The following is an 11,285-nucleotide window of genomic DNA, read 5'->3' as shown; positions in this document are numbered from 1 at the left end:
AGTAATTCAAATCTGGCTGAGAAGCTGCGAACTTTGATGCCAAGTTCCAGCCTGAAACGAATTTAAATGGCCACAAGTATAAATTCTGCAAAGGGGAGATCGCAATGAAATCCTGGCAAGAAACCAAACTGGAATCATCAGCAAATAGCATAACCTTTAAGAGGGAAGAGGAGAAAGCAAAAACTAGGAAATATTCTCAAACTTCTGTTTAAAAGAAGAAGAAAAACGTCAGAGAGCAGGGCTGGGGTCACTGCGAGAGTCTGAGCCATGGTGTTCGGTTTGGTGGATGAAATACAGAGGCATGTCAAGCTCTAAGGGGTGGCCTGAGAGCTACCAAGCTGCTCAGAGCCACCCCAAGGCCTACCTGTGATGCCTCTGCTCTGCCTAATGGCCAGGACCCAGCCAGCTTCCCAGTGTCTTATGGAAAAATAGTTTACAAATAGCTGTGCAGTGCTGAAATGGGAACTTGTAACACAAGCCTGTATTAGTACAGACTGAGCGAGTGCATGCCTGTGTAATATAGCTGTATACTTCATTATTTGTACTCACTGTACATAGAGATCCTTATCCCGAGAGCTAACAATGGCTTCACAAGGGATTAGTGGGACTTAGTGAAGGTTTGGGGGTCCAAATTGCTGAATAAGGACCTCTGCCAAGGCAGACACAATAGTTGGGGTCTTGCACAATAATGTGCAAGTCATTGTTTTATTTTCAAAGCAGAGTCTGTGGCTATCTAATAGTGATCGTTGTTGTACTAACAGTCTCAGGGGAAGAAGTATTGGGAACCTGTTTGCTGATTGGCATGCTGTCAACCAGCATGTTATCTTCGCTGGAGAACAGGGGAAGTAAATCACCTGATTTTTCTATATAATGATTTTTTATATTGTCTTTTTGGTATTGCTCTTGCTACACATCAGCAGCAAAGATAACTCTTGAGATGCTGCACATTTTGTAGCATTGAAGACCTCCTAGAAACGAATGATGGGTTAGTAAATAGTGAGGAGAGAGCAAGAGGCAGGGCTCTTCCTTCATACACAAGTAACAAAATACAAGTCAGGGAGAATTTCTGAGACTTTGATGCAATTCTTGAGTGATGTGGTGCCAACAATTCCCTGTAGGAGATGTGGGGCACCGTGTCCTTCCTGGGTGGCTGTGTGACTCACCTTCTGCATCCTGTGATGTGGTGGGACCAGTCGGAAAGGGGAGTCATAGACCCTGATGTGCATTGAAGTCTCTTTCGGGTAGTACCGACATAAGAAATACTCTGTATTCCTTAACGGAGAAACTCACTGCCAAAGCAGGAATGCAAGTGAAACGTTGTAGCCACACTAACAGTTCCTGTGAATTTCCCAGAGCAAAACTCTATCTGTAGATCCTGATGGGGAATTCCCTCCCGACAGCAGTACCAGGTAACAGTACCAAGCTTGCTTTCATGCCGAGCTTAAATTCTCAGGAAACAAAGACAAGAAACTTCGATCTGGAAGTTTCTGTCTCCCCCCGCAGCACTCTGTTGCCTTCCCGCTGCAGCGGGCGATGCGGTTGGAATACCCTGCGTTTGCCAGGAAAGCGCAGTGCAGGGGGAGGCGGCGTTGCCCCCGCTGCCCCGGTTCCCGGTGCCAGCCCCGACGGCCCCGGCAGCGGGAGCCTCGGTGGCAGCGAAGAGGAAAAACGCAACCCCTAAACGAGCGGGAATAACTTCCTCTCCTGAATGCCTCCCATCGCCCCCCTTTCAACCCCCGTATTTATTTATACATAAACATATAGACATAAATATTTGTAAACCAGGCAGTTGCGAAATGCAGCTATTAAATAACCTTTTTTTTTCTTATATAAAGAAAAAACAACACCCCAACACCCCACACAAGCCATAATGATGATGATGATGATGACGGGAGGGGGGGAAATAAATAAATAAAAGCGAGCGAGAGTCGGCGACGGAGCGGGAGGCAGGTTCAATTATCTAAACAAAGAAATCATGGCGGAGTGTTTACATTTGGCAGCCCAAAGCCTGTTGGATTACGGACCCCCCCCAAAACCCAACCGGCCCCCCCCGGCTCCCCGCCGTCTCGGCTCGCCGGAGCCCGCCCGCCGACACCTCGCCGCGGCCCGGGTAAGTGAGGAGCTTGCTGCGGCCGGACCCGGGCGGGCGGTGGGGCGGGGGCCGAGCCGGCTCCCCCCGCCCGGTGCTGTGCGTGTCTCTGTGTGTGTGTGTGTGTGTGCGTGTGTCTGTGTGTGTCGCGGGGGGGGGGCACACGCCGCCGCGCTGCCCCCGAGCTCGCCGCGCCCCTCTCGCAGCGCCGGGCAGGGGCAGCCCGGCCCCGTCCCCATCCCCGTCCCCGCGGCCGCGGTGCCGCCTCCCCGCCCCGGGGTCACGGCGCCCGGCGCTGACTGGCGGCTCCGCCCCCGCGGCCAGCCCCGCCGCGCCCCCCGCCCGCCCGCCCGCCGCCGCGGTGCCCTGCCGGGTGCCCGGCGGGAGGGGCTCATCCCGGCCCGCCGGGGGGGGGCGTGTGTGTGTGTGTGTGTGTGTGTGTATGTGTATGTGTTGGCTCTGCCGCTGCCCCCTGCCCGGGCGCAGGGCTCCGCTCCTGGGGGGCAGCGGCCCCGAAATGGGCCGTGGGGGGGATGGTGGGGGAGGGCAGCGTGCGGTGTCCGAGAGCCGCACCGCAGAGACAGCGTGGGGACCAGAGGAGGCGGTCGGGAGCTGGCGGCAGCACCCAGACCCGCTCCCCAAACAGCCTCACGCACAAACGCTGTGGCCGCCGAATGCCCTTGAACCCAAGTGCCCTCTCCTCCAAATGCTCTTACCCCCAAGCGCCCTCAGCCCCAAACACCCTCACCTATAAGGGTCCTTGCTTCCAAAAGCCCTTGCTCCGGAACATCCTTGTCTCCTATGCTTTTGTTCCAGTCTCCCTCACTTGTAAATATCTTGCTTTCAAACAGCTTCACCCACAAACAGCATCACCCCCAATCTTCCTTGCACCGATACCTGCTCTCTCCTCAACACTTCACCCTCCTAAACCTATTGCCCCCAGCCTCCCTCAACCAAGTACGGGCTTTAGCTGCTCTTGGTATTCCTCAGAACTGTGCCCCCCACCCTACAGTGGGCCCTATGAAACAGCCAGAAGGGTGCCTGCGTCCTTCCCGCTGCCAAGAAGCAGCCCCCAGACTGCAGACCTGACGCTGGGTCCCCTAAGGCCACTGCTGTGAAGTGTGGAAATAACCCTTTCAAGCGAATTGCAAGTGTTGCTCCCACATGTCCATCAAAAGGTCCCCTGGCCCCAGACACGTATCAGTTCTAGAAAGCTGTAAAACTACTTTGGCATCTCTGCCCTCCTGGATCTGGGTAACAGGCATTGCCCTAGCCCCGGTTGTGTGATACAAGTACATGTGCTGTGTGTCCAGTTGCAGGGCACTTATCCCCGCGTGAGAGTGTTTGGGAGGTTGGGACATGGCAACATGCATGGGTTGCTCCTGAGTTTTGCAGGCTGTTTGTCAAGGCAGAGGCTGGGAGCAGAAGGGCTCCAAATGGCCACTGTGATTGTAGGATGTAGGGGCTGGGAAGGACAAGTGGCTGGGTCCAGGCTTTTCCTCACACTGTGCTGAATCTCTGTGTATTTCTGGGGCTGTGCTCCCTCGTGTCCCAAGTTCCGAGTGCATTGAGCTATGTGAGATTGAGAGGGGTAGAAAAGATGCATCTTTATTTGTCTTCAGTGTGCTTGACTTAGAAAGTTTGTGGAGGTCAAATTCACGAGGAAAGAATGCTTGGTATTGTGGAGTTATGAGGCGCTGGATTGGAAAAGGGTGTTGGGACTCTCTGCGTTTGGGACATTCACTTCTCATGCTTGTCTGTGCCCCTTCCCAGGGCAGTGGGTTTTACAGTTGTGTATTGTTGTGATGTTGAGAAGCTGCGCTCATGTCGGTATGGTGGTGGTAGTGGTGGTATACTGGAACAACGAGGAGAACAGAAATGTGGAGATGCACACCGGTGCTACTGTGGGTGTGCTTGTACAGGATGGTGGGTCTAACCCTCCAGTGCCACTGGGTGGGAGCACACAGTGCACCAAGGGGGACTATCATTGTGGCCCACAAAGCCATAGCTGTTGCACAAGGTCCGTGTCTGCCTGCAAACCCTTGGTGGCTGTCTTGCGTTACCCTGTTGTGGTGGCAAGTTGCATGACAGAGTTACGGGTTAGCACTGTTACACCAGAGTCCAGAGGAGGCAACGAAGATTGGAGATGCTGCAAGGGCTGGACCAGCTCTGCTCTGGGGACAGGCTGAGAGAGCTGGGCTGGTTCAGCCTGGAGAAGAGAAGGCTCCTGAAGGGGAGACCTGAGAGCAGCTCCAGTGCCTAAAGGGGCTACAAGAAACCTGGAGAGGGACTTTGAACAAGGTCATGTAGGGACTGTGGCTGCCCCATCCCTGGCAGTGTTCAAGGCCAGGTTGGATGGCACTTGGAGCAAGCTGCTCTAGTGGAAGGTGGAACCCATGAACCCATGGCAGTGGGTTGGAACCGGATGAGCTTTACAGTCCCTTCCAACTCTAACCATTCTATGAATAATGTTTTCATTGCTCAGAAGGTCATTGCTCAAAACCTCTGGTTTCCTTTCCTCTCTTTATTCCCTCTTCCCCGCAGCTACATTCCTCTATGTCTACATTTAAGCCAGTTTGTACATTCTGTGGATAAAAGGCCTGTTTAGGAAATTCCCCATGCACTTCGATTTTTTGCCACTTTACTTCCTGCTTGAACTGGCAGTTCCGAGAGTCTCTGAAGGTCTGAGGCTGTTTTCTCAGGGAAAGCTCTTAATTTAAGTGGCCTGTTAACTGTTAATTGCTGTTCTGTTCTGGCTATTTACTTGAATATCATGTCAAGCCTGCTGTTCTGGTCTGGAGGCTACACTGGTTATCTGCCCTGATCTCTAGACTGCTACTGCTTTCTGCTTTGTTATTGAAGACCAAGGTAATATTTATATTCTTAATGCGAACTGACATTTCCTTAGATTTAAGGGTTTTGTTGAGCAAGGTGTCCCGCTGGAAACTGCTTGTACAATAATCTCAATTTGATGTCTGGTTAAAAAAAGGCTTCCCTTAGATTTAATGCTCAAAGAATTTTGCTGTTTCTGATTCTTCAGTGGGGATGTGTTTAGAGGAGAAAACCACTTAACCCTGGGCAGAACAATGAGGACTCGATGGGTAGGCAGTTAACAGAGTTAGGTAGGAACTCCTGCTTATCAAACTACAAACACTGGTATGTCCAGTGCAAGCAAAGCCTGAACTTCTAATGTATGCTCACCAGGCTGATAGGAAGTTTGGGGAAGGCCATGTTATCTCCAGGGCTGTCTGGAGATCTCTGCAGTTAATGCAGCACTGGCAGTGCCAGTGAAATTCCACCCCTAGAAACAATATCTTTCAGTTCCTGTATTTAGTGCAGTTCAGTTCTGTTTTCTGGTAACTAACTTTATAAAATCAGTGCCACATTTTGGCTGTTTGACTGGAATAGTCACACAGAATTGATAAAAAAAATGCTGGCAAAATGAATATAATTTGTCTCAGACTGAAGAGAGCTTTAATGGGGCCAGTTCCCTTTTGGTGAGTGCAGTGTTTTGATTAATGAGAGTTCATTCGGGTATTGAGAGAAGAAGAGACCTCTCAAATGATGCTGGATCTGTTTCCCCTGTATGTAATAGAATGAAACTCTCAGCCTGTCGCTGGACAGGAAGATATTCTGACATGAATATATATTTTGGAGCTCTGCACAAAATGAGGATTTCATGCATAGGCAGCACAGTGTGACAAGTCATATCCTGTATGACCTTGTGCTTACAGGATAAAGTTGTGTAATAATATATTCTGCTAAATTAATACACAAAATAAATAGAACATACCTCATTTTTATGCTAATAATGATATTTTTCAATTCTAAGAACCTTTTATGCTAAGACCTCAAAGTAAATTACAGGTAGGAATAAACCAAGCTTCACAACACCATTGTGTATTTTAGTACTATCATTCAGAGACTAGTTGGAAGGTATCTTTATTAATTGCTGTTATTTAATTTCTTTTCATTAGTCCAACAGTTTTTACTGTTCTCTCTCCTAATACGTTAACAATGAAATATGATATTATAAAGCGAAAGAAAAGAAATCTTTTTATTCAGCCCCAAGAATGGACAGATCTGTCAAGGCTAAGAGGAAATATAATACTGACTTTGATTCCTCAAGGAATTAGCAGAGGTTTTGCCAGTAGGATGTATTTTATGTGGCTGCAACATAGAGTGAATTTGGGATCACTGTGGTGTGTGGTCCATCCTGTGATGTAACCAGAGGTGAAAGGCTGATGAGACTTTACAAAGAGGGAACAAAAGAAACCTCAATTGTTTTGTTTAATTTGGATCACAAAGGATAGGATTTCCAAAAGTCCTGATTTACTGACCTTAATGTCAGTGGTAAAAATACCATTTACTCCAGGGGGAGCAGCTTCAGACTCCTGAGGTGTGCTTTTGCTATCCTGTCCATTATGTTTGTAGTAGACTGTGAGTTGTATCTTGCCTTCCTGATGTGCCAGCATGTGTTTCTTATAAACTTCAGGACAGGATTTGGTGCTCTGTCTGGGGAGATGAAGTAGCAGTTCTGGGATAGGAATCCAGCTTGTGATTTTCTCCAGTAGCTTCTTCTCCATCGATGTCAGGAAGTGGCATAGTTGGTTAGTGCAGAATTTACTCTAACTTATTAATGCATATTTACAACCTTAATTCCAGTTTAACAGAATGTTTTGTGGTAGAACATTTACAGAAAGAGCATGTGGAAAAATTATCACTGCATGTATTAAGCTCAAAGAAAGCATCCCTATACTGCTGTGTAGGAGGAACTGACAAAACAGAACACATTACAAGGAACTATCTTTTTCATTAAGGCTGCACAAAATGAGGATTTAACGCATGGGCAGCACAGGCAGTCCCAGTGGTTCAGTGCCCATAATCCCACCTTGAAAATGGCTTCACAGTAGTAATTACTGCTCCAAAATGGACACTGCTTCCAATTTTGGCATGTCTACTTCACACATAACTAACTGCACGTACAAAAGGCAAGATCTTCTTTTACCAGCCACCTAGTTCCACAAGTGCAGCTATGTTAACTGTCCTGTAAGGTTTCCAGTCTCACACTGACAACTTCCCTCTTTGCCTTATTTTGCCACAATAATGCAGAACATGTGTGGCAGCCACCCTCACTTTGGCATGCTCAAACTATCCCTGGACATTAAGATACTATGACATGAATATATATTTGTGAGCATTGCACAAAATGAGGATTTCACGCATAAGCAACATAGTGTGACAAGTAGTATCTGGCATGACCTTGCAAATGCAGACTGAGCTCCAGAATAAACAGCTCAGAAGTGCAAGGAGTATAGCAGATTCTGGGGTTCTGGAAGGAAATCCCATCACTCAGCTCCAAGCCTGCAGCCTACAATCTTCTTACAGGTTCCTAAATCTTACCTGCTTTACGCAGGTGGTGAAGTACCATGGCCTAGAGAGTGAAAATTTCCACCTGCTTTTAGAAAGGCAGGGTTATTATTACAGCACATCCATAATTATCAGTGGAACTCATCACAGAGAGCTGCACATTCTCTTCGTGGCTGGAGATTTCAAAGCTCCAGGGTTCCAGATGTGGAGTGTTGGTTCTCATGATAGCAAGGCCTGCGAGTGTCGTGTTCAGGCTGTTCCTATCTCCTAGACATTCTTTTTGCCAGCTTGTTATCTTGCTAAATGGATGAGAGGTTTGGGTGAAACTGTTTTTTCTGCCTTTCAAAAATAAACAGTGTGACCTTTATAAAGCTGGAAATAAGGTGTGTGTTACTGATACATAGAAAGCGATACAAAAGTGTCTTCTAACACCCAGAGGAACTAAAGTGAAATGTGGTCTTGAAATGCACGTTATCCTTATTTAGACTGTTTGCAAGAAGTTGGTTATTCAGAATATTTTGTGTTCTTTGTGTTTTAAAATTTCAGTGAGTTTTATCAGCTATTTAGGCATAAAACTGAGTCTGCAGTTGTGGCTTGTGGTTAATTCTGGAGCATAAAGCCCTGTAGAAAGAAGACAGGAAAGGATCTAAGGAGGCCATGTGCCGTTCTCAAAGGCAGCGTAGCTGTGCTGTTACTGGTGAAAGTTTGTTTACTCCATTCTTAAAAACCTTCTGCAACAAAGGTTTTGCAGCCTTCCTGTGCAACTCACTGACCTAAGTCTCCCTTGCCATATGGAATTCCATTACCACTTGTCTACGTTGGACATAAAGAGGAGTGCATTCACTCCTCTCTGTCTTTTCATGTAGCCGAAGAACATTGTCCTTGCCCTTCGTCTCCTCTTGGGATTAAGTAATCCTAGTTTCTTCCTCTGTTCCTCAGAGGTCAAACTGCAGACTCCCTCAAGTTAGTCCTGACCCATCCTGAAGGGTTGGGTTGACAGCAGGACTCAGTCTCACTCCAGCCAATGCTCTACCATCTCTCATTAGGATGGAAATCAGTTTGTTTTCATCAGTACTCTCATTTAAACGTCCCAGTGTAGTGTTTTCTATTTAGGTTCAATTCTTCAGGCTTTATTATTACATGAGGCTTGTAGGCTATGGAGAAAGTAGCATTAGTAAAAATGAATAATATATACAAGTTGATATGGCAATAGACCTTATCTGTTAAATATTTTTACTTTTATGAGTTTTATCTTTCTTCTCTCTCCTTTCCTAGTTGAGGAGATCGTTTTAGGTAAATGGCAATAGCACTCCTATTTCCAGTGTAAGGATGGGATTGTTTGAAGCATAACGCAGTCCCATACTACACAACTGTCCTATATATTTACAAGAATAAGTTATTCTGGTTCTTCTTTTTGCTGTGGTCTATTAGGAAAATCATGCCTAAATGTTAGTATTATTGATATATAGATGCAGACACAGCAAATCATAGACTCCGTGCATACATTTTGGCCTAAGAACATATTCATTTTGCTTCCAAAAAGCGTTCTATAAAGGATAATATATTTGATAATATTTCTTAACTTGTGAAGTCTTTGAGGTTGGGCTATTCACAAGTGTTTGCAGAGCACCAAGCATTCACCTCTCATTGGGACCTGTGGGTAGTTTAAAACCATACATATTTCACAGGGATGGTAATTACCCTTTTCCCAGAATTACAACATCTTTGAAGTTCCATCTTGGATGAGTGAAATCCCCTTCACCTTTTTTTTTTCCCCACCACTTTGAAGAATATTCTCTTATCATCAGGAACATTCCTGGGATTCATAGTTTAGTACACTGCAGAAATGCCGCAGGGCAGAACTGTCTGCTCCAACCTGTCTCCCGCTTAGGTTGGATATAAGGAAGAAGTTTTTTGTTGTGTTCTTTGGGCACAGGTTGCTCAAAGAAGTGGTAAATGCTCCATCCATGGCAGTGTTCAAGGCCAGGCTGGACAGAGCCTTGGGTGACGTGGTCTAGTGTGAGGTATTCCTGCCCATGTCAGGGGTTGGAACTGGATGATCTTAAGGTCCTTTCCAACCCAGACCATTCTGTGATTCTATGAAGAAATGACAGAAGGGTTTTCTTTTTCTGTATTCATGAATCTCGGTAGAAAAGGCCAATCAGTAGAACTCTCTGTGGTCTCCTCTGCTTGATTTTCATTTTGACAACCCCATGGTAAGTCACCTCACAAAGCAGAGGCTTCACTGGATGGCACTACAACCATGCAGAGAGGTGCTCTCAGTGACTGACGGAAACTTGTCGGACTATTGACTATATGATATCCATTTGGAATGGCTGTCAGGATGTATTGACAGCAGCATGAGCAAATAAATAATACATATTTTTAAGATGTCTGTAATTACATGTTTACCCAATAGGCCAGAACAGCTCTGTCCCAAGGAGCTGTTGCAGGCTGAGTAAATAATACATGTTCTAAAGTCCATAATTACATATTTAAACGATAGACTATCGAGGAAATAATGCACATTTTAAAAAGTCCATAATTACATATTTACATGATAGTCTGTAAATTCTGTAATTACTTATTTACACAATAGACCATAGCAGCTGTTACAGTCTATTATGGTAACTCTCATAGAATTATATTATGGATTTTTTTATAACTTAAAAGAAGAAGTATATTTCACCAGAAAATGCTATTGTTAGTCTTAAAAAAAACCCACAAATGATAATAAAATAAGCATAAAGGTAAAAATTTAGGGTGATCCAGAGATAGAGAAGTTCTTATCCCTTCAGTGATGTCTTTTGTTAGCATGAGGAGCTTAGGATTTGTCCGTAATTTCAGGATTTCTTTATTTAGGCAGCTGAAATACAAACGTGCAACATGATGTGATTATACTTTGCTTATTGTCATGTCGACATTCAATTTGGATAAGCATTTGGGATTCTTAAAGTTCTTTAGTTTCCTGTTCTGCTCTTACTAAAATCAGTGTTAAAATTCCCCATCAAGCCTGGTTTCAGAAATCATTTATATCGAGGACAGCACTTAAACATGTACTTGAAATCAATGGCACTTAAGCATCTTTTAAAAATAAGCACATACTTAAGGACTCTCATGAATTCTGATGGACCGAAACATATGATTAAATGCTTTCCCGAATTGGGATCCTGCCTTCCAGGAAGGCAGAATTGGAACCTTCCACATCCATGGCTCATTGCTGGGCCACAGGTTTTGTGTTCTTCCTTCCTGCTGGGGCTTCTCCCTTAGGAAAAGCTCTTTTGGCATTTTGAACTAAAGATGTACATGTGTAAGAGGACATCTTACTCCTGCAAATGTGTTGCTGCTTCTTTGTTCGTTGTAGAGATTCCTGAATTGAGAATTCATCCAGTGTTTTCCATAGCTCAGCTGCTGAATTTATTCCTCATGTTAAAGACTGGATCAATACACCTAAATGAGACTTCTGTCCATAATTACTACTAAATAGCAAGGCTAAATCAAGCAAGTCAGAATGTGACATTTAGCTCGGCCGGACCTTATGCATTTAGTAACGAAACAGTATGAGAGAAGCCTTTGATCCTCACTGTTGGTTTCATTAAAACATGTGAGTTAAGAGATTTGAGCTGTTGGCAGCCCCACTTATAGACATGCCTTAAATGTAACGAAATATGCAAGTATGTTTTAGCAATGGTTTGAGGTTGAGGTGTTCAGCCTGTGCTACGTAGGCTGGCCACGTGTTTTGACTGAATGTACCAGGCAGAGGGCGGAAGGTTTTGTCTTTCTTTGGCAATGAACAGTATAGCATCAAATTTGGTAAAGAAGTATC

The 11,285-nt window shown here is 45.4% G+C and overlaps 1 long non-coding RNA gene across 1 annotated transcript in view; it reads left to right on the top strand.

Annotated features, from left to right (window-relative positions):
- Positions 1–1,221: 1,221 nt before the first annotated feature.
- Positions 1,222–11,285, top strand: part of LOC133273328 (uncharacterized) — a 518,549-nt gene continuing 508,485 nt past the window's right edge. The window contains exon 1 of the long non-coding RNA XR_009744742.1: positions 1,222–2,110. This is a non-coding gene — a long non-coding RNA (uncharacterized LOC133273328). The remainder of the gene's footprint in view (positions 2,111–11,285) is intronic.

This window comes from Pezoporus flaviventris, unplaced genomic scaffold (genome assembly GCF_033815535.1).
Source record: "Pezoporus flaviventris isolate CSIRO_AGI_PZ_B2104156 unplaced genomic scaffold, CSIRO_AGI_Pfla_v1 ptg000031l, whole genome shotgun sequence".
Classification (NCBI taxonomy): Eukaryota; Metazoa; Chordata; class Aves; order Psittaciformes; family Psittacidae; genus Pezoporus; species Pezoporus flaviventris.
This window is presented reverse-complemented; position numbering and strand designations above follow the sequence as displayed.